Source organism: Dermacentor variabilis, chromosome 3, assembly GCF_050947875.1.
Source record: "Dermacentor variabilis isolate Ectoservices chromosome 3, ASM5094787v1, whole genome shotgun sequence".
Classification (NCBI taxonomy): Eukaryota; Metazoa; Arthropoda; class Arachnida; order Ixodida; family Ixodidae; genus Dermacentor; species Dermacentor variabilis.
The window spans coordinates 100447122-100471197 of NC_134570.1; the positions used below are offsets into that span (position 1 = coordinate 100447122).

A 24076-nucleotide genomic window follows, 5' to 3' on the forward strand; every position below is an offset into this window, starting at 1 on the left:
AGAAAATGCTATCGTACGGGCTCAAAACTACGAACGATCACAGCCATGAAGCACTGGACGAGAGAAGCTCAAAGCACGACATTTGTTTGAGTCGAACAAATCTCGTCATGCGGAATTTCAAAGGGAAGGAAGCGATTTGCGCTGACCAGGGTTACACCTTTAATTTCGGGATATAGATTGGAAGGACGTGAATCGATACGGAGTTTCGTATAACTGTGTATATATTAAGATTGCGCATAGCTCATCCGAGTGGGCTGGGCACATGCTGGAATACGTTTCGGAGAGAGAGAGAAAATGATAAAGGAGAGGCAGGGAGGTTAATCAGGACTGAGCCCGGTTGGCTACCGTGCGCTGAGGGAAGGGGAAAGGGGAAGGAAGGATTAAGAGGAGAAGAGAAAGTCCACTGTGGATATCGCCAACGTGGTAAAGTTTTCTGCTCTGTATCCACTGACGGTCACTCGCGCCGTATTACAGACGGTCGCTCTCGATCCGGTAGTTTTCAAATATGGCAGGAGCCCTTTCCTGGCATTCTATAGCTGCGATATGCAAGGCCATGGCCCCAAGATCTCGTCAAGGGGATCGGTTTTGTATCTAATTGATTTATAGCTGTGTAGAGATCATGTCTTTCATTTTCCGAAGTTGGGCAGAAGGACAGTAGAGGTTCTATAGTCTCCTCGACACCGCAGCGGACGCACTCGGCGCTATCAGCCATACCAATCAAAGACTTATCGGCATTGGTGAATGCGACGCCCAAGCGTAAGCGGCACAACATTGTTTCCTCATTTCGCGAAAGCCCACGTAAAAGTCGCAGTTGCATGATGGGTCGAGGGAATGCAATGGATGCTGGGTGAAACAGGTGTGTGCCACTTCTCCTATGTCATGCGGTGTGCTCAATTGTTGGGCTGCGCCAGTCCTCCATAAATGTACAGAAACAAGGTTTGCTCCTTCGTGAGCTTTCCTAGCAGCTTTGTCGGCGAGGTCTTTGCCGAAGAAACCGCAATGGCCCGGCAGCCAGTCATACACACGGTCATGTCTATTCGCGATCATATGATGATGCGTTTCTGACATCTTGGTGATCTTGGTCCGTGAATATATCAGGAACAGACGAAATGTACCTTGCATTAGGGGTCTGATCTAGCTCAGTAGGTGCACCTAAACTCGGTAGTTCAGCCCAAGCGTCCGCTGCCTTGTTGTTTGATGCTCCTTTGTCCTTAGAACTGATGGCGTTTTGCCTGGGCGAAAGAGGGGGTGGTGATGTACGCGGCTCGCGTAGGAGGCTTTGGAGGTTCCTTATGGGCGTCGGCGACTTGACCATCGTCGCTTAAGAGATGTTGCTGCTTCTCGGTGACACGAGTGGTTTCTAACAACTTTCTTCAATATTGCCATTTCCTTTCGAATCAAAGGGCATTCTTTCGAGGAGGCATTGGGAGGGCAGCTTCAGTTCATGTGTTTCAGCACACTAGCTTCGCTAGCGTTAGTGGCGTGGGGCCCAGTGCATTGAGAACGCACGGCAGTGTTTTTGCACACGCTACGCACATGACCTCACTTCGTGTACTTCCAGCAGTGCACCGGTTTCGATATGAAAGGGGCGAGCTGCGTGTGGGAAGTGGCCAACCTTTTCATGTGATCGGAGGATTCGCCCTTAAATATGACCTTTACACACCGTTACGTGCCGAGACGAAACGCCTTTGTGATGAAAGTGTTTTCTGTAACTGGCTTGATTAAGATCGACAGATCGAAGTCGGCAATGGTCTCGTCAACATCGTAAATTACGCCAGTGCTGACTTCTTTGCCAGGCGAAGTGTTAGGGCGAACTTTCATCCCGTTAAGTTCCATGACTTTGCGCAAAGAATCCAACGTAGCCGCGTGTTCAAAATAAATTGCTAGGACGTCCTTACGGGTGTTTACGCTGATGTCCTTGTTTTCATTCGGAACCAGCGCCTCTGGATGAGAAGGCATGGCTTCCCTGCTGAGGCGTCTGAGGTTGTTAGCGGCGAGAACTGAGGTGAAAATGATGGTGAGTACTTCGGTATTCCGCGAAGATCTCATGGTGGACGCACTCGAATTTGATGATATGCTGAGAAATCTTCTCTTTGCCTTACAGCTTCGCACAAGCTCGAAGGTGTCGTCACAAGACTTCTCACTGCTGACATAGTACTGCATAGTATCGTCGCTGTCAGTGTAGCTGTCGGTGCTGTTGCGATTCCTGGAGGCAACCGACGCGGGCACTGCCTAGCCGGGAGGACGTGCGTGTGGCTCCATCTCCATCGCAACTGAGCAGGAAACAGCCATTCACTGGAAAAGTCTAAGGAATTCACAAAAGAAATAGAGCTGGAAGACTCGTCGTTCTGCCTGAAAAGAACTTCGTCTCCTTCCAATACGTTTTGACGTTCAATACGTTTGGAGGGTTTCTAAAGAAAGACGCAAGTGATTTGCTTCTTGTGATTTCCTTCTTGCGTGCATGAAGCCCACGTCGGTTACTGGATGATCGATAGTGTGAAGAAAGTTCATTATCCACACTGCTGACAATGAAGTTTCGTGTTCTTGTTCCCTGGAACGCAAGTGCAGTCGGCAGGCCTTGTGACGCGCTTCTTTTAATTACTCTTTGCAAGCGCTGATTGCTCGAATGTGACTACCGCGAAGTTTGTGTTCCCGTTGTCAAACTTCTTGAGGAACTACTCGGGGTCCTCTTGCAGCGGTGTTTGACCATGGAGAAATTCACGTACTGAGCGCAGTAGAGATTCCACTACCCCGAATGTGCGCGGCGATGTTCTGAACCATTCAGAGAGAACCTTAAAAGTTGCATGCGAATTTTATTTTGCTGTTCCCGACCCATGTGCACTCTTGTGCAGAACCAAGTCATGCATTTGATTTAGTCGCAATGCTATGATGACGTCAAGATGTACGTCGGAGGTTGGTGCGATGCTTGTGGTTGAGACGTAGAGCAAAGTTAAGTGGGCCCTGCACGCGCGCAATATTACGTGAAATAGGCGACCATAGGAATATGTAGTGTCCAAAACATGTAGGCTGTGACATATGTTTCCAGGGGTGCGATCGGAGATGGTTGTTCGGCGCGTTCATTCGTTTACTGGTGCGCGCGATTGGCCTACTCCGCACCGACGTCGCCAGCCGCGGGGCACGGCCACGTTTTTGGTGACGTCAAAATGACGACACGCTCCTGTCAATCATCCTCCCACCGAGCATTTCGTCTGCTAGGCGCGGAAACCGACGGGAGCTGGGAAGTTTGGAGCGATCATACGGCTTCGCTTGGCGCGTCTGGTGGATTGGATTGGATCCAACAGGCGACATTTTCGGCTGCGGAATGGCACGTTTGAATCCAATTCATAATTGAATTCGAGAAAATGGCGCTTCCGTTGGGAACTTAGGTTGTTATGCCGGCGTTTCTAGAGGAAGGAGGAGAGCGGGTGGCGGTGCGAAACGCGTTTGAAGATATGGCAGAAAGTGAATTCCGGCGTCGTTTTCGTTTCTCGAAACAAATAATTCGTTGGTTGTACAGAGAAATCGACAACATCATCGGTGCCAGCGAGCCACTGGAATGTTGTCGCTGCCTAGGTATGCAATGGCTTCGGGCGTATTCCATCGACAAATGCATCGCCTTCAAGATTTGTGTCTGTTACTCCAAGGAAGCGGCCGCCATGCGCTAGATTTGGACGCCTCCTATGTGTCAAGGTTCAGAGTGGGTGGGTCTACGTATTTCCAGTCAAACTGAACACGATAATTGGAAAGGCCGGGGCTTAGGAAAAAAAAAAACGGCGAGTGTGTCCGTCATGTCCACGCACCAGTTATTGATTTATGCGTGAACCTAATAGCTTGAGAAAAGTTGTGATGAATAACATTTTATTAGCTTAAAAACAATTTATTGCCCAAACTTATTTCTTACAACTTTCTCTTGTCAGCAAAAGCGTGTGAATGCTGCACTACTACTGGTGCTTCTACACAAGAGGGCTTTCAGGAAAGTTTGATAAAGAATGAATATTTTTCTCTCTATTAGGTCGAACACACATGTAACAGAAAGTAGTATTTTGGTGGTTGGGAAAATAAGACAGATACCAAAGCAGTAAAGAAAATCAACAACGGAAAATTTTCTTAACCTAATCATATGTAGTCTGTCGGGGCAGAAACGTCGAAATGTATACCAATTTAGGAGACGACATTGTCGGACGAAAGCAGTCGCTATTGATTAATCAATACCAGCTTGCTGGGCCTGCTGTAGCTTTTATTCCTCAATGACGTCAATATTACTTTGTTTAGGCTCCGCCAACCGACCGCTGATGTTATCGCCAATGGCGGGTCGAAATAGAGGCCAGAGGTCGCACCCCTAAGTAAAACCTCGCAACCATATATTTCTAGGAGCATGCAATATGTAGCTACGAGTGATTGGACAACACTGCCATTCTTAGTGATCAACAGTGATCGAAAGAAGGAATGCGAGGCTGGAACCGACGTTCCGCCAAAAGGCTTTTCAGGATCAAGGCCTTCACAAAGTGGTCTCCTTGTCGAAACTAGTGACGCAAAATTTCCTCAATTTAAAACGGCCTGAAAAATTGTTTTCCAATATTTTTTTTTGTCCGAAAAAAATTGTTAAAGCTAGGTTCCAGATTGTGTGCTAAAGATATTTTCCGCAGCGGTTTTCTGCACGCTACAAACGGCGAAAAATATGAGCAGACTGTAAGCATATTTTATTCACTCAGATTGAAATGCAAGAATAAGCGAGCCCACCGCACTCAACATGCGATCTAAACAATAATTTTTTTTTTTTGCAAACGCCGTCTGAGTTGTTCGAAACACAAAAACCCAAACAGACAGGTAGCTACTACTATTCTGTTTCGGTATCACTGTTCTCGCTGTTATCGCTGTTTGGTCATTGCTTTGAGTTGGAGCATGAACGTAAAACAAATTTCTGCGCTATGAACTCGCAAAATGTCCCTGTCAAGTGACACCACTATATACTTGCTTGCGGGCTAGAAATTTGGGCATATCTTTCATGTGCTCAAGAAAAAGAATAAAAAAAATGGTTTGTTTCATTTCTTTCGCATTACATTGCTTTTTTGAGCCATCCGCAACTGTTGCTAAACGTTCGCTGCAGCCAGATACATGTCTTGTTCCCCCAGTGGTGATCCCCTCAAGTCTTCACCTGCCTGTGAAGTCCTGTCTTATTTGGATTACTGTCCCTACCTACCACTGCTTAATAGGTAAGTTGTTACTTACTTATAACTATTACTTATAACTATTTATTACTACCCTTGTTGATTACTAAATGCTTTTATTGCCCATAAATTTCCAAGCAGATCTGTGGCTGGTTAAATGACCTCGTATTATAGAAACACTGAGACACGCGGTTAAAAAGTGCCCGGGCTACAGTCATCGTTCATTCGCTAGAAATAAATAATCGGCAGTAAACTGTCACTATCATTACACGCTATCAATACCAGCTACAATTAGGCCGTGTATTACGCTGCTGAGAAAAATTTCAAAGTTCGAAATACTGCTGAGACTATTAGGACACGGACCTCAGCTACTTCACCTGGGTCAATTTGATACCACCAGGGCATTAGTTGAAAAAAAAAAAAGAATTCTGTGCTGACTTATATGTATGTTTAAAGCTAACTGGCAAATCTCGGTCAGACAACGATCGCATATGTGCAGCAGGGTCGTTGTACGCGTTAGGAACAGGAACTTTGTGTATTTCGCGCTATGAGATGATGATTATGATGATGATGATGATTTACACTAACTTTATTCTTCTGACAAGTCAATGTGGATGTGAGAAGACATTGGGTAATACGCGATGACTGTTGTGTACGCCATTAATGCTTCGAACCCACAGTATCGGGTTCTCGGCTATTGGCGCAGACTGTATGACGTCAACGTGCCCGTAAATGCAGCGGACATTTTAAACCTTTCTCTTAAAAAACTACGGAAACCTTGTTCTTTACCTCAGCACGCCGGTCGGCGTCAGGGCATCCTTGTCTCAGGCTTTCACATTCAACATCTACGTTCCAAGGTGAAACAGTTTCGAGGAAAGAATGCGTGTCCCTTCAAGACACTGAGTTTAACGTATGGGAGGGAAAACGTGAGGAACACGCCGATGATGGTGACTTGTTGTGATCCCCACTAAAACGGACTGCTGACCAACTAGTCGCCTACCGTGCTTGATTCAAGCACGTATGCAACACATGCTTTTATTATAACATTATAGCGTTTTTAGAAGACAGCTATGGGGCGCCGTCTGGTGCCGCCTTTGAAACACATTTAAGCCAAGTAAATCCATTAGCAACCAACCTGTCATCTCTGTGCCGACGCGTCTCATTAGACCTACGGAGGCTTGGATTGGACAAACGATCTCTGAAATTTGATGCGTTATGCGCTCGTAACTAACATTTCAGGCGAGTCTAAAGAAGGCGAAAGCGCATTTCAACAGTTCCTAGAGATCAACTATATTGAGAGCGTAGTCATCACGAGAATTCAGGATGAAGTGGGAGCCATGGGTGCCCCCTCCCCCCTCCCATGTTCCAGAACACTATTTCTTGGGGCAGTTAAACACTGAAACTGGTCAAACAATGTACCTTAGAAAGCGCACATATATTGTGGGAACCCAATAACCAAGGAGCACTTCTTTACATAAGTAATGCGTTTATGTGCGGTTGCGAGCGCTTTTCTAAAGCTCTATATAACAAAACATATACATACACGCGAGCAGTGCATAAAACTTACTTTTCGTTTCAGCAGAACATCTTAGTTTTTCGGTCAGTTCAACAAATGGGTCTCGTAGGTTATCTGTCGCATTACCGCCATTTCGCGGCGGACAGAGGACGTGAGTGTTTTTTGTAACGACCGCGTAATTCTGCTGCCTTGCGATCCATAAAGCGTTGCGGCGTATATACAAGTAAAAGAGAAGGAATGATGGCTATACAGATAGATTAAAGTATAGGTGGGCGAGTGAAGAGAGTTGGAACTATCGTGTAATCGAAATTCCTTTATCGGCGTTTGACGCAAGTTCTGACGGTGAAACAGTCTTTGAGTAGGCCAATGTGATCACGACTAGAGACATTACCGCAGATGTACGACAAGGAGCTTTGTTGTGAATTGCGAAGGTCCTGCCGACACAAAAAAAGTGAATTCTTTTTCTGTTTGTGATGCAGACTCTTCACAATGAGAGAGAGAGAGAGAGAGAGAGAGAGCGGAAAAGGAACTGGGAGAATACAGAACGGGAATGACAACGAGAACTTGAACATCAAGAGCAGCAACTTCATATGCCAGACGTCTCGTGAGAATTCTCTGCCGTCTTCCAGATGCGAGAGTCCGCTAAAGGAAAAGAGAAAGGCGTAATTGCCTTCTGTTTGTGTAGTAGCACGCATGTTGAAACTACCTTGATGCTATTCACGGAACTTCGCTGACATGTTTCTTGCCTTATAAATTGTAGTTTCATAAGTTCTGCTGCCGTTATTGGCCGTACTTCGTGGCGACTTACGCTTTTGTTTGTGCCGTAGCGCGCATGTTGGAACTAACTCGATGCTATTCACAGAATTTAGCAGACGTGTTTCTTATAAATTGTAGTTTCGTAACTTTTGCTATCGTTGTTGCTGTATTTCGTGGCGACCTACCCACACGTGCGCTTTCGCATGCCGGCCATTTCTTGCGCAATGCAACTACAGGGTCGGCCGGTTATATAGGTCCCGCAACAGCGTCTTAGCGTTTTCATAAAAGGCATGGGTTTCTATTTCAGGACCGCGTGTCAAATGCAACGCGCGCTTGTAATACTCCACGTCGAGGGCTATGCGCTCAAGCACGAAACTTGGCCGGGTTATATTTCCCCATCGCCAATTTTTGCAGTAGGCGGCCGGAGTTGTGTAACCACAGCGTGCGACCTTAAGGTGGTATAGTTAATTTCTGCCGCGCTAACTCTAGCGCGCTTAGGATTCAAGAGACCACGTGAGCTACCGACAAACGTAACAGAACAAGAGACGCCTTATCCTTGTAGAAAACAAACAACCGCACATCCAGAATCAAGAAGGGGGCCGGCAGATGGAGTAGCGCACTGTGGGATAGAAGTTACATAAACAGGGATCAAGCAGCGTTGACATTCTTTCCAAGATTGAGATCACCAAATACCTTTAAGAACTCTAAGGATGCAATCTGAAATCATTTTAGGGTGCTCCGCAAGACTGTACACAAGCGCCTGTGTGACCTATTTACTTACTCGCGAACAGGTAACGCTGCTGCACCGAATCAGAACGGACTCCACGTACACCTCGGCTTTGGCATTCAAGACTTGGTGATGCGCTTTCCGGCTCTATGTCTGCTGTGGCGATATCGGCGACATCCAACATTTTATTTGGCTACGCCCACAGGTCGACAAAGAAAAGAAAGCGATGATCGGCAGCCTACAAAAGAATGGTCTTTCGCACAGGACCTTTGAAGACATCGTCTTCCCCGCAGGGCCCGCAGCAATCAGGAAGAGAACGCAACGACTGCTGATTGCCTTCCTGCGAGACACAGTTCTCTCCGCCTCCTGGTTACATATCCCTGATCTGAACCCCTGATCTCAAGAAATGTTCTAAAATCAGTACGCGCAGCTATACATATCCATGAGAAAGAACTATATTGTTGCAATATCTACACCTGCACAATCTTTTTATATGCCGTTAAGAGATGCTTCAGACAGGCTTATACGCCATCACTTGAAGGAATGCAAAATGCTAGCAAATGCTTTATGTGAGCGTGTGTAAGGTATGCGGCGGAGCCAACCACAACGGGGCATGCTTGCGGTTGTGCTGAAGATTGAATTCGTTCAGGATGCACAGAATCTGTGCGGTGAATGTGGATTGCGGCAACAGGCGTGTTTAGCACATCTTATGCGTAAATTGCTCTTCTGTTGCTCTCGTAGTCCAGTGACACGGCAAGGCGGAATGTCGTCCTTTTGAAAAAATCATAATCATAAGAAGCCAAGAAACAAAAGCACCAAGGACAACGTACTTAGTAATTGAATTAAAGCAATTATAAATAAATGGAAATAAAAGTGGATTAAAAATAACTTGCTGCAGGGGGAAACGTCTTCGCATGACGCGTGCGATGCTGTTGCCAACTGAGCTACTGCGGCGCCGTTTACCCATCCACCTTTCTTGAGTAAGTTTTACTACTAGAACTAACCTTACTACTACTATACCTACTGTAACGGCGAATGTGGAACATGTTCCACATCCGCCGCCAAGGTTTGTGAGTGATGGCGCTGGTTAACACTGCCAGGGTTAGTTCTAGTAGTAAAACATAAATACGGTAGAACGTGGATGAGGAAACGGCGCCGCAGCAGCTCAATTGATAAGAACGTCGCACAGGTAATGCGGAGATTGTGGGATCTTTCCCCACCTGCGGCAAGTTGATTTTCATCCACTTTCATTTCCATTATTTATCATTCCTTTACTTCAATTCGTAAGTACAAGTTATTTTCCCTGTGTTGACCTTGGTGTCATTGTTGGCTTCTTAATATATGATTAATAAAAATCGGGCCTCTCTGTTAACCCCCTTTTTTGTTGTCCTGTCTAAGAAAGGCATTTGCCCCACAAATACTATATCGGATCATCTAACATGACTTATGACCAAGGATGCAATGTTGAGGTTATGTCTCGTATAAGGTGGACGACGGTCACTCCGCTCTTGTGCCACTTTTTACTTTCGGAGGGTGTCGATGGCACTTTTTCGAAACACAAATTCTGTCATCACACTAAGATCAGATAGCAAAGACGCGAATATGTATAGAGAAAACAACGTACACATTTATGAGATGCGAAGTAAATATTATGGACACGCGCACACGCAGAGGAATAATAGTAAAATATTAACTTAGCACACGCTGAAGTATGAGCAGATGACAAAAGCTGCACCTCCATCGAATAACCTCGCGCCTGCTCATCATGCCTCTTAAAGCGCCCCTTACCAGGCCACATAGCAAATTCTGGTTATACGATGAAAATTGTTGCGTGCCAACCAGAGAACTTTCTAGCACAAGCGTTTTTTTTTTATTGTTTCATTAATAGGCGAGATAGAAATACTTCAGTGCCGCGAACACGCGATTGCAGAAGGCGAGCGTCACGGCCAGCATAGACACTCTCTCCACTTGCCCCCGTCTCACCTCGGGAAGGGGAATTCCTTCCCTGCATTCTCCCATCTCGGCACTGTAGGATCGCGTGACGCATATGTCACGTTTCTTCCCCTCGCTTCTTGTTTTTTTTTTCTGCGCGGCGAACTTTCACTGGCGGTCTCGTGCGAGACCTGTTGCGTTTGTCTCGTTCCGCGCAGCGCACCATTTTGCGGGCACTGCGCACGAGAACAACTGACTAGCGGTATAGGCCAGTGCTGCGCGAATACTGAGGCAGACGCAAGCGGTTCTCAGAGCATGAGCGCGCGCTGGTACACGGTAGGAAAGGAGATAGTTTCGTTGTCTGGACGCACGACTGCACGGCATGGGAACAAGCAGGCGAAACGGGAAGTACATCTCTCTTGCCACGGTATACGAAGCAAAGACACGCAGACATTCGCTTTGTAGGTTTTACTATCTCTCAACACATTAGTTCGTCTACTCCTGCAACAGATGAAAGCAAATAACCGCTGTTGCATTGAATAAGTCTCAAAAGCACTTGCCACTGTGCGCGAACGTCGCAGAACTGCAATGTGCGTAGGCGCACTTGCGCGACATACGTCGATTATCCGGCGGTGAGCGCGGCGCTGGCAAGGAGATGGGAAAACGACGTTTGGTTTGAAACTGCAGCTCCTTCCACGGCGCGTCTATCGGAGTAATACTTTGCAGACACGATCGTTACTGCGCAGTGCAATGGGCAGACCTGGTGAGGGGTCCTCCTTAACGGCCTCGCAAGTTAGCGGATTGCGCCAGAGATACGCGTACGCCGGATATTGAAGCGATGATTATTTCACGAAGTACTTATCTCCGTTCACGGAATTCCCTTGAGCGAAGATAGTTTCTCAGAAAATCGGTTCCTCGAAACGTCAACCTGCGGCTTTCGACATTTTAAATTATTCCACGCGTTTCGCGCTGTTGCCGGCTCACACACCACCAAGACGCTTGACTCTGCTCGACTAAGCGAAGCCAGCCACCTTGACATTGGCTTACGAAAAGCCGGGATTCCTGGTAGACTATTGCTATGCTTTCTCCTAATGTTCGCTGCATTACGTAACCATCGCCTTCGCGGGCACGACATTACTTTCTTTTCTTCTTCTGTTTTTACCTAATTTCTACCGCGCATGTTTTCATTCTTCGCGCTGTATTTCCTAATTATGCGGACACGAATGCATTCGTTCTTTTCCTGCAAAGGTTTTCTGCGTTCTCCGTGACAGGTTCATACGCTGGCGTGCTTCCCAGAACAAAAAAGAAAAAAAATATTTATCCCATTTGCGGAGGTTCGTTTGCGCCATTCCTTTTGCGTACGCCTCGATTTTCTGCGCTGTGTAGCGCTAGTGTAGGAAAGACAGCTAACATTCTCTTCATCCTAAACAGAACTTACTCGTACTTTTTTAGATGTTGCAATGCCACTAACGAGGCAATAATTACATTTAACATCTCAGAACGGGAACGGGTGGTACAAAGAAGCTGCTACGCCAGCCTAAATTAAAATGTATGGCCTGTTTCCAGCACCAACGTCTGCGCTGCTGTCGTGTGGAAAGGTTTCTTGATGGCAAGAGCGATGCTGAACGGTCCGCACTCATTACTTCCTCCTCACGAAGATCCTTTCGCTGTGAAAGCCAGCTTCCGCAGTTGAGCACGTAAAGCGTCCCGCAAATGGTCTTCGATCGTGACTTTTTTTCTGGGTACTCAATAAGCGTTAACCACGGCGTCCGAATGGTTACTGGGCATGTGAGCGTAAGTTCGCAGTAAAGACCGCACAAAAGGTGTCCCGCTCCGGTTTCTCTATTATTGGGAGACAACAACGCTTCTAGGTACTCAAAGTGACGCGTTATATTGTTTGCTTTGTTGCTCAATTAAAGATCAAGGAGCATTCCGAAAACGGTTTCTCTGGATATCTTTGCTAGAAAAATAACGGAGTCCTCGTATCACCTAAGCACGCACTGAAGAAAAAGACACTTAGGACAAAAGCCTTGGATGGATTGAAAACATCGCATGCTCCTTTGAAATGCACCACTGACATTCTGGCAGCTGAACCAATACAAATAAATAAATGAGTAAACAAACGAACGCCATAAGCTCTAAAGAAGATTCTCTATATTCAAGGTGGAGTTCGGGAAAAGTTTATTCTTTTTAAGGAAATTAGGCACAGATTCATTAACTCAAAATGGAACGAAAAAACAGACAGTGCGCTCTCGAACCTCGTCCTGCACTCCCGCATTCGCTCTTGAAGTCGCGCCATATGAGCGGAAAAATGCGTTCGTTAAGGACTTCGCCGTCATAAATTCAAATACAAGATAAGTGCAAAGTTTAAGCACATCTTCTCTGAGCAGACGTTAGTTCGCCTGCGTTGCTACTTCCTTACCTTTCCTTAAAAAATTTATTTGATTCGTCGTACGGCTTGAAGAAGGAGTACGTTAACGAAGGGGGCCCGGGCATAAGCTGAACGGGGACATTTCAATGCTTTCTCGTCGTCTGTGCGCTTGTTAGTTTTGCATGCCATTTTTTTCGTCACAGGAGGTAGCACAAACGAAGCTGCGAAAAGGAATGTTTAAAAACAGAAACTATGCCCATTTGGCGCATGCATATTTGAATCTATGCGAAGTGAAGAATTCGTGAAGAGCTGAATGGCTTAAATGCGGTGCACACAATTGCCTTTACCCTCATCTATGCAACCTGTAAGCTTGCGCATTGATTATGCAAATCACCACCCTAACGTTATTGCAGAGTTCATGTTTATTCACTGCACAGTTCGCAAATGCAAAACAGCAGTTCACCCGAATTTGCTCTGTCAGACGTCGGCGCAGTGACGTCACCAGCAGGAAGGCAATGTTTGATGTTGGCCGAGGGAAGAATGGTAAGATGTCTGTTTGAAGAGCTGTACAACGGCCAAAGACAGTGGTAATATTCGCAAATATCAGCCCGTTTCATTCCAGCACTGTGACCCGTTGAACACTATGGCACGTGGGGCAAGTGCCATCGCGAACATCGCAATGTTATGCAGGGAGACCTGGGTTCGACGCCACCATCGGGCGCGTAATTCACGTATTGATGCCAAACCGTCAAATGGACGACTGAGCAAAATAGCCACCATCTTTCGTCCGTCGCAGCTCAACGGCGCTTCCCATTGGCTGCGACGCCCGGTCACGCGCGTCCCTCGACGGAGCACAGAGGGCAAAAGGCGCTGCATTGCGTGATGGGAGGGGAGGGGGCACCGCCGCGACGCCACGTCGCCTTCGCTCTTGGAAGCTTGGGCGAACCACGCGTCCGTTTCTTGTGCGCGGAAGCTGTCACCTGCGTTCTGACTGTGCGTCGGTAAGGACACATCAAAACGCGCCAAGCGTCTCAACGCACTCGCTTACCCACGAGGTGGTCATCTGATTATTAATGAAAAGGCGGCAGTGCTAAATAAACGCGACCCCATGGACGGAGATGAGACGAGGACGAGCGCTGAACTTCAGATTTCTATTGTGGATGCATCACATGTAATGATATACGTTGTCAGAGCCAGGCGTTATCATCTGCCCTTGCGTTATTATGCCAACTCTTTATCTGAGCACCTGATGGAGGTCATGCTGGCACATCCCTCCCCGATTCTAGAAATCCGTGGAGATTCTGCAATTTTCTATGTCACAAGGGTTTTACTTTCCTTAATGACGTGCCTGTTTACAAGGTCGGATGAACAGTCTTTGCAAGTTAGACAATGACTTGCATCAAAACCTTCAAAATCTTTTCATTCACGCCCATTTTTCACGCCCTTCACCAATCGTTAACGTATCTACCAGTTTGGTCAACGTCCACACGTTAAAAGAACTTGAGAAACTACACCTTCTGTCCATTCAACCGAAGGCGGCCTGTGCTTTATGATGCAGTCACGTTGCTTTGTTGCTTCCGGGTCGATGATTTTGCGAAGGTTTGACAGCTTCTGGCAGGCAGAGAACACGATTTTCGCGTCATAATGTTGGGCCACCTCTTTCGGATTGTGCGATAGCACGTGAACGTAAGGTATCACAGCTAGAAGCCAGCGCACAGCCTACGCTGTGCGCTGGCTTCACACGATTGCGTCCTTTTGCGCATCTTTTATAGCAAATCTGTTTAACTCCGCATGCGTTCCCACGGGGGTACCCTGGACGGCTTACGTCCGCATCGGGGAGACGGCGCGTCGACAGGAAGAGAGACGGGTAGGGGAGAGGGGTAAATATTGTGGCGAGGGCGCTTGGTACGTGGCCTGCGCTTTGGTAGTGATAACGTAAGCCGCATCGGAGTAGCTTGCACGGCTGCAGCGGCGGTTGCGGTTGCGGTAGGTGCCTGGGAGGTGTAGTGACCGCGCACGGCGGCCCTTGTGTAGGTGTAGTGTGGTGCCGTATGTAAAAGAAAAGCACGACTTCATAATGTATGAGCCCATGTACGCAGCCCCATGCATGCAGCCTAAATAGATTCGTTGGTAATCTGTCCGCATATTAGTGCTGCGGCTCCACATTTTATTTTTTTTAAGAAGCATCTCCTCGGCCTCTGCTATACAAACGAGCAGGTGCTAAGGATACCCGGCGCTCGGCAATCTTTCCGCTTGACGGTTGAACGCATCTGAGATACATTAATACTTTAACATTCGCGACTCATAACAAAAACTTGGGTGTCCTCGGAGTTTCGCTGAGTGTGATCCGTGCAGCTAGGCTAAAGCGTCTGCTGCGATGGTGTACGAAGTCCGAGAAGGTTAGCTATGCAGCTTCACTTTGAAATGCCCCGCAGGTACATACGAATATACGCGCATTATAAGCGTGACACTTACCAAGCACATTGCAGGAACCGCACGAATATTTGAAAAATCAGCGCGCTCGCATACAGGCGCCCAACACCCCCTCTTCAACAGGCTAGTACACAAAGAGAGAAACTTAGATACGGACTGTGGACGGCACAAAGAGTGTTTCACACAAAAAAGCAATGCGCGCTGGAAGTTCAGTGTTTACGGTGAACTCGATGCCGGGGGTTTGGATCCCGACCACCGAAGCAGCATTCTGATGATGCGGGAGAATGCCTAAACGCTCGTATACTTAGATTAAGGAGCAAGTTAAAAGACACAGAGCTAGTCAACCTTCTTCCGAAGACCTCCACTACAGTGCAAGTCACGGCGTCGGCTCCACTTTGGGACATTAAATTCCGCAAATCAATTTTTAAATCAATAAAGCTACTAAGCAAGCAAGTAACCAACCAACCAACCAATGACAGACGCGGAATCACGGAGCATAATTTATCGAAAAAAATATCCGCAAGAGCTTTGTTTGTTTGCGTATATGTGTGTGTCTCTCTGTGTGTGTGTCTCACACATGAACCGCACATCTCACTACAAGCAGAAAAAGCGCCAGCGTGCAAAGAAAAATAAAAGTGAACTACATAAGCCGATTTGCTAAGTGAATGTGTTTAGCGGATTTGTCAAGAGTACACAAACGGCTACAGAGTAACGCGCGCAAGCGTCGCCACCTGACGATTGTGAATCTGAGTAACTCCCGCATATTTTGAAGAGAAAAGTTTGCATTCGTGCGTTAAGTCAAGAAGGCGGTGCATTTGGCACCCTCAATAAAACAAGAGAGAGCCGCATAGAGATAGAATTTATTATAGGAAAGCCAGAAAGGGTTAGAAAGGGAGGCATTACGAGTGTCGGAAAGGTAAGAGCTGCAATGGAAACTGTGAAAAAAAGTGGGTTGAGCGGAAAGGTTTAGAGGGGGAACGTGTTGCACTTGGGAGCCACGAATGCCGAGGAACGAGGTGCTCGCCGCCGCTGTCGTGCATGGATAAGCGACGCACACCCCCCCCCCCCCCCTCTTGATTTTCCCGCTTTCTTGTTTGTTTTGTTTCGTCTTTTAACAGGGAATGGTGGGCTCAACCATGGCCTGACTTTCCTTAACCTTTCCGGTGCTTCAGTTGGTTCGAGCGAGACGCCTATACATAGAGGGGGATGATCGATAAATGTTCAAAGACGGAGAGAGACTGGGCTTCTGAGGCACCTGCATTCTTTTTCTCCCAAGCTTTTCTTTTTCTTTCCTCCGGTACCCAGCAGACAATTACGATGTTTAGAAAGTTTTGCGCCTGCGTTGTTGTTGTTTTTCTATGGCAGGCTAGGGGATTTCTTATAATACGCACTTACCTGTACTTACATTGCATTGTTTCTTTCGTTTTCCTCTCGCAACTTTCAAACTTGTCACGAGAAACCCCTTACTTTTAACGGTCCACCGCTTTTCGCTTTAGTGTTAGCGCGCCGAAAGCACAAGTGCCTGTTCCATCTCAACTTTTTCGACGGCAGAGAGGCGCTCCTTTTAAAAAGTTGACGAGCAAGGAGCGTACCTGAGCAATATTTATGAAAGCAGCTATAAATAATTGAGAGGTAGCGCCAGGTGAGCGCATATTGAACATGAATACAGGGAAATTTCGAAGCGTAACACGGCGTTTTTTTTTTGTTAGAAACATATTTTGCGACTTTTTCTGTGTTTTATCTGCGCAGACCTACATTTTTGCCATTGACATAATAATTGGGGCAGTAAGTTTCTTCCCGCCGATAAGAATGTTTCCTGAAGGATAAATAACAAAACAAAATTTGAACGAGAGAACGTTGAGCGAATGTTTTCACGTGAGAACGAGGGCGTGCACTTCTTTGGCTTCGCCTAACGGCGTAATTGCGGAGAAAGCCACCGGACACTGGCACCACCATTGAGCGAACAAATTGTGGCCCTTTAACTTTATTGGGTACAAGGTTCTGAAAGAAAGGAAGAATATCCACAGCGCACTAACAATACAGAAACTGTATTTTCTTTTTCATCTCGGCGATAAAGAACCATACATTATTTTGCATCACCTGAGCCAAAACATTGAAAGTGAACCAATCATACGCTTTCGTTTGCTGTACAGTAAAAGCAATCTTGCTGTGCAAGATATCCGTAGTAATTGCCCTCGCTTCAAAATGCGGGCTTTGCCTTTCTTCATAATATTACCTTCTTTACGCAGAGCTAGTTGAAATAGCAATGAACACTAAACATGGGGTAAGTTCTTTAGCTTCCCTAGAGCTGTTGCCGCAACGATAAAGAAAGCACCACATACTGCGCCCCACGCTATAAGGCAATTGCTAGTGGCCTACATAAAACAGATCGTTTGGTTGTGACGAAGACACCGCAATGGTATCCAGGAACTTTGGACGTAACCCCTGCGGTCATTTATCGAACTCCACCTCAATGCCCAAACCTTACTGGGTGTGCGCCACCTTTAGAAACGATATTTGAACATGCCGACCGAATTTCAATAACTTTCAGCTAGCCATGTCGAGAGGGTGCGCCTTTCACATTACATGCGTGTTTGCAGCACTTATACATAGCTGCCTGGCTGCGTTAAAGCAGTGTTTTACTGCTGACCGAAATTTAGCTACAACACAGAAAAGATGTTACTGAAGTTGTTCAAATTCGGTCGGTTTTCTGAAATATAATTTCTTGTGTATTCGGCCCACTTGGTGACGCTGGAACACAGAAAATTCGACAGATAGCCGAATACGCGATGTGCGAAATTCCTGGACATGCCGAATTCTAGGGCAGAGCTGTACTCAAACAGCGACGACTCAGACTAAGGATGGCTAAGAAATAAAGCTATCTATCTATCTATCTATCTATCTATCTATCTATCTATCTATCTATCTATCTATCTATCTATCTATCTATCTATCTATCTATCTATCTATCTATCTATCTATCTATCTATCTATCTATCTATCTATCTATCTATCTATCTATCTATCTATCTATCTATCTATCTATCTATCTATCTATCTATCCCCTTGTTACCGAAATCTTGATTCAAGGCGTTCCCCCTTTAACACACGGTCACTAACTTGAAGTATCCACCTCCCTGCAAGCTCGTTGTATTGATTTGACGTTCTTACGAAACTCCGCGGCAGCAAGAGGGTTACGAATTACGAGTTCATCATGTGTCGAATGAACTCAAGTGTTCAACATTCTGAACCAATACTTGTTCTGTGGGACGCCGAAAGGGTAGCTTCAGTAGCGAATTCCCCGTCCACGAGCTCTTTGACGTACACAGAGTGTCTATTTTTTTAGAGCGCAGCTCTTTGGCGTCCGTTCCTGGGTTTCGCGTCGTCGTCGGCGTTGTCGTCGGCCTCGTAACCAGCTCCGCCCCCCTTTCATCCCCCCAGCGCTAGCAGCGACCGACTGATACCGCTGGATGCCGCTGACGCCGCTAGAGAGTCAAGATAACGTGACTGCATAGAACACCGTCGCCGCCATGCAGAAAGAGGAGGAAAGGGTCCCCCCCCCCCTGTTCTTGTGTGGCGGATAGGGTGCTCTTCAGTTGCCGACGCGCCGGTTATTTCACGTAGGCCCCGGCACGTCGACGAATACGTGACCACCTTCCCACGGCTAGACCTGGTTCTTAGCGCTGCGGAAGCGAGGGTATCATATTGTTTGTGTCGGCATCGGCGGCGTTGTCCCTGAAACCAACTCCGCAGCTGGGGTTGACTCACTATCGGCGTCAGCGGCATCAGTCAGTCGCTGCTATCTCTTCCCTCCTCCCTTTATCGTGTTGTCCGCTTGCTGCGCGCGCTTCTGCCCCCATCGTTTGCCGCTGGGTGTACACGCCGCCCCCCTCCCCCCTCTTCCTGCGAGTCTCCGGTTGTCAAAGCGCCGGCTCGAACTTAATTCCTTTCTTCGCTCCTCCTCCAATGCAACCCCTGTGCAGTGGCAATCAGAGAGCCAGATCGGTGGCGGCGGATCTGTATATGTGCACCGCCCGAGCCGAAATTGCCGCTGCCGTTCGCCCTGTGCGGTGGCAATCAGAGAGCCAGATCGGTGGCGGCTTGACATAAAGACAAACAGCAATTTCCTAACACTTATGCGGGAGAACATCCCGTTCCTCTCGCTCGTAACGCGTCCCACGGCTGCGACAACCTCGCGAGGCACTTGTATAGATCTCGTCTTTGAGAATCAAGCATTGGTGTACCAAGTCGAACATATATCAGTCTATTTCTCCGACCACAAAGCTTCCTTCATGACTGTCAAGAACTGTTAGTGGAGTCTTTGTTAAAGGAATACGTGTGAAAAATAAAAAAAAAATTCTGTGATAGCGCATACATGTGTTGCTCGATTTCTTTGCCTCAATCTATCGAAAAGGTGAAACAGCTTATTTGCTGCGCTCAAATTTCGCATTAGGAAGTAACGTAATCGTCGGTAATTTTTTCTTTTTTTTTTACCCGCGGGTGTAGCTGCACTGCGCTCACATGAAAAGACCAGCCTTTCTTGTTGTGGGGAATTGAACACGGATCTCCGTACTCTGAATCACGTGATTGCGCATTGTACGACTCGTCTTACGAGTCAAAACTCCTCGGTATGTTCTTCAGCCGCTTCCTTCTGAGCGTGTTGCGAAGAATCTCCAGTGCGATGCCAAGATTTCTGTACGTGAAGCACCAGTTGGAGTAAGCGCGGCATAACTGCCTTATGAATGAATTAGATGAAAGCGCAAACGAACAGAAAGACACAAATGCAATGTCCACATAAAACCAGCCCACGAAAGAGCGGACAGTCACGCGAGCAGGCAGTGGCAAGTAATGTAAGCGCAAACCAAAAGGCACGCATGGACAGAGCCTCGCTGATCCGTCACTATCACGCTTTTGAGTATACCTGTCCACAATAGTACTTTTATAGCAAATATCTTTTCACAGTTAGTATATCGGTGCTAACGAACTCGACGCAAGTGTAGCATGAGATGTTTCTTTATTTTAACGCGGTATTACCGCACATGCAGGTAGAACAATTTTCTTTTTGTACAGCTTAGTCTTCTTTTGTTAAACGGGGGGATAACCTTTGACTTTCCCGGAATTTTTAAAAATCGCCTGTGGCAGTTAGAATAATTTTTGTCTTTGAACGGGATTAGTCGAAGATGCGGACATTTACTACCCCGTAAAATGGAGACACATGTTCAATTAATTATCAAACATTCACTAATTAAATTCTTGGTGAATGACTTTGACATTACGGCACATATTAATGTTCACACATTGCATCCAGCGAGTTTTGCAAGATGCATCCACTTGAAATGAATCTCCCGGATAACACCAGTTTCGAGATAATCCTTCTGAAAGTGTGAGACGAAATGCATGGGTGTTCCAGTTACTTTTGTGCTTCAATGCATAAAATAGCGCTTTGTGAACAACAGTACCTTTGTACGGCGAGTTTGATGGCGCACATCTGCGAGCCTGCGCCATTTCGGGAATCGATTTTTATTGGATACGTTTTGAAAACCCATTGGCTACGAGTAAGTTGCAAAAGTTATCGCAAAGTAATTACTTATGGAGGCAATTAGTGAATTATTTTATTTAGTTGAAGGTGTGTTTCGATTTCTCGTGCAAATAATGTCCGCCTCTCTGAGTAATTCAGCTCAAGGGCTATAACTGTGTTATCTGCAACAGATCATTCTTTAACGATCCGGAAAACTCAATATCATACCGCCGTATAATGCAGGAGGATTCGGGCCACGCAAGGTGACATTGTTCAAGGGATCGAGAAATTGAATAAGGTGCATTGACCTCTATAGCTAATGTCCGGGCCCGAAACTGCACGTCGGTGAATATCTATGGTACAGTAAATGTCACGCGCACACACGCGACTAGAGAAATGCACGGTCAACGTTCGTTCTTATCATTTAATTATTGTGCAACTAGAAATAGGAACCTACATTTCAGATGAGACACGAGAGATTCGTGTTTTTCTACGGCACTCAGGGGCTTCGGGCTTACTACTTGTTCGTCTGTTACAAAGAAACACCCCGAATACGGTAGCTTTAGGGTCTAGGGAAGAAAAAAAATCAAAGAAAAAAAGAAGCGCACATTGTTACCCGGTCGTTCACTCATCTGTTCTGTGAAAGACGCCGCAACGTCCTCAGTACAAGGGCCAGTAGAAACGAAACAAAAGAACCTGAACAAAGACCCACAATGAGATTCCTGGGGACGAAGGAGGATACACGGCGCCTCATGAATAGGCGTTATCCACCAACGTTGCACAACGAAGCGGATCTCGTTATTCATTTTGACGTCGTCGACCTGCCAGCCTCATAAATATTCGCCTGTGGGCGATGAGTACGTCTGACGCCAGCTTTCGCACAGTCGCCCGTTGAATAAGACCGACCGGACTGAGCGTGCAGCCCCCTGACGTTTGTTTCCCACCTTATTGTTCGTATTGAGATATGACGCTGCGAATATCGATAGAAAGTACAAAGAGTGACAGGAAGCCTTGCCATGCGCGGTGCTCATCGAAGTACGCAATAAGCGATCACTCGTCATTTGAAACGACGTACTGAAGTGACACAGAACAAGGCGAAATTCCCCAGCCTTGCGAATGGCATCGTGGCGTTTAGAATGCGGCCTCGTTTTCGAGCCATTCAGTATAGAGGTAGGGTATGTGTAACGGTAATGAAGCGCATAGATTAAGGCTAAGGATAACCTATAGTGTAAAGATAAATGTTAATCTATAGGGGCGTGGCTACGGTATAAAGGGCTACTGGTGGTGGAGAGATGGTTCTGTCAGCGATCGCGTTTCTTCGAGCGTGACGGTGAAAGATTTTTGCGGTTTTGCAGCATCCCTCCCGGGCAACAGCAGTAGCAAGTGGCGCTCGCGCTTAACCTAGTGTGCCGTTCGCCAATTCGCTCGATCGTGGCATGGCTATTCCAAAATAGATCGCTGGCTGAGCCACTTAGGAGAATTCCGTTCCGTGTAACCTGACGCTTCTGTGCTTGTGCACCGTATTACATGCATTCATAAACGTTATGCAAGTTGCCCATTTTGGCAGATCGGGATAATTGCGTAGTAACCATTAAAAAAACGGAATAGGTGAAATGTGACAGTGGATATGCAAAAACATCTGCATGAAAGCAGGCAAAAGAAACGCTGCAATGAATGTGATGTTTTTTGTTTAGTTTAATTTTCTTTGGTAGGGCGCGAACATTGTCCTAAGAAAAATAGACTGCGCCGCAAGATATTGGTACCTTCTAAAGAAGCACTTAGGCGACATTCTTAGAAGATACCAATTTTAGTGTCCTCTAAAAGATACGCATGATGTAAATCTAAGCTTGCTAGGTTGTCTTACAACTTATGTTACGCATGTGCAATTACGTTTTGTGCGCTCGTCTGCAAAACGGCGTTTACGTATGTGTTCTCTGCTAATTTGATGTAGTTGTGTTTGCATATGTAACTGTGCATGTGTTTATCTTATGTGGGATCCTGCACGTTTGTGCTTGTGCTGATGACTGTATTTTGTGATACACCTGCGACACATTGTGTGACAAATGTTTTGTAGCGAGGCTGTGTATGGCTCAGGTTCCGTGCATTTCTGTTCGCAGTGGACAAAACTATCATCATTATTGGCCCCGTAAGCATTCATGCTTTCGTAAGCTACCAAAAAATGCAATGTCCCATAGCCCCTTAAGGCAGAGGCTACACGCACTCAGCAAAGTGAAGCGAACAGCACATAAATTCTTTATAATCAAGCATACAGCATACATAACAGCATGTGGAAAACTGTCATCATCAATGGCTCATACCCCCGTAATCAATGGCTCATACGGCCGTAAGCAAGCAAAAAATGCAATGACTCATAGTCCCGTATGGTTCATGACTACTCACTTTGCGTGAATTAGGTGCGATAACACCACTCCTGTTGTCGTTGTCGCTGATTTCAATGTGGATGTGTCGGTACCGAAAAGGGAGCGGTTTACGCGTTCCGTGTTGCAGACATACCTCCTGCGATGTCACACCGCTCCGGCCTAACTGACCACCCAGCGGTGTGCGTGCATCGGTTTGACATTATCAAAGGATGTGATTACAGTTGCGAGTGAAATAATGAACAGCCATCAAGACAATAAATGAGTGTGCAAATGTTTCGTCACGATGACAACCCATCGAGACAATAAGTGAGTTCGTACCGTGCTTCAAAATTATCTATTACTTGTGTATCGTGTGCTAAACAGTTTCGCTGGTCGACCAATTTCACAGAACGGAAAGGGTCACGATTTTTTATACATTTTTCGTTGCTTAGTGACGAGGACCAGTCGGTGCTACCGATCTGTGCCAACCTGACATTTTACATCATGTGATTAAAAAAAAAAAGACTGATTCACATCTTTTTTCCAGCAACAACCTACCAGGACAGTCCCTCTTTGATCCTATCTTCTATTCATGTGTTCGCTTAATGGTGGTAATCTCGATGACAATTGCATCGACCATCGTGTGTTACTGTTTCCGTGGATCCGCGCGATAATGCAATGTGTACAGCCACCGCCTAGATAATATACTTGTTCGAGCATTGTACAATGTCCGCGAGCTTTACCTTGTCGAAGATCATTGACCTTGACGTAAAAGAAGAAAAAAAAAGATTCGTCTAGTTATGCCTACTTCAGGTGTGCCCAGCGCAGCACTTTCCGTTATCGCGTGATTCTTACAGAAATTTACGGTAGTGTTATCATGGTTCCCAGCTTCTGCGTTTGCTCACCTGCAACTTCGCGAAAAAAAAATGTGTTATTAGTGTTCTGGGGTGCAGTGCCTTAATACAGGTGTAGCTTACAGTTAGACGCATGCAAACAGCAACGCGGAAGCAAGAGATTTGTTGAAAAGATCCACCATGTGCGATATGGTATGCTTTTCGCATTGGGTAAACACTAGCTGACAGAGATCTTCGGAATGACGCAGACCCGAGAGCTCACTCCGCTACGCCCTGTGCAAGCCTGTCTGCCTGTCGGAAAGCTGAAATATTCGTTGAACGGCGACACACTCTCGCAGAGCAATAATTTCCACCCCAATCTCTTCTCCACAGTAGACCGTGTACAACACAAGAGACCGTAAAGCAAGAAGGTGACTTCACTGCACGCTCGTTGCCAAAGAG

The 24076-nt window shown here is 46.4% G+C and overlaps 1 protein-coding gene and 1 long non-coding RNA gene across 2 annotated transcripts in view; one reads left to right on the forward strand and one right to left on the reverse strand.

The window, feature by feature from the left end:
* The window catches only part of LOC142574064 (uncharacterized), an 8269-nt gene extending 860 nt beyond the window's left edge, over nt 1-7409 (forward strand). The window contains exons 2-3 of the long non-coding RNA XR_012826408.1: nt 5133-5213; nt 7164-7409. This is a non-coding gene — a long non-coding RNA (uncharacterized LOC142574064). The remainder of the gene's footprint in view (nt 1-5132; nt 5214-7163) is intronic.
* LOC142576102 (calcium/calmodulin-dependent protein kinase kinase 1) overlaps nt 1-24076 on the reverse strand; it is a 254529-nt gene that overhangs the window by 225790 nt on the left and 4663 nt on the right. The gene's annotated exons all lie outside the window — the stretch shown is intronic.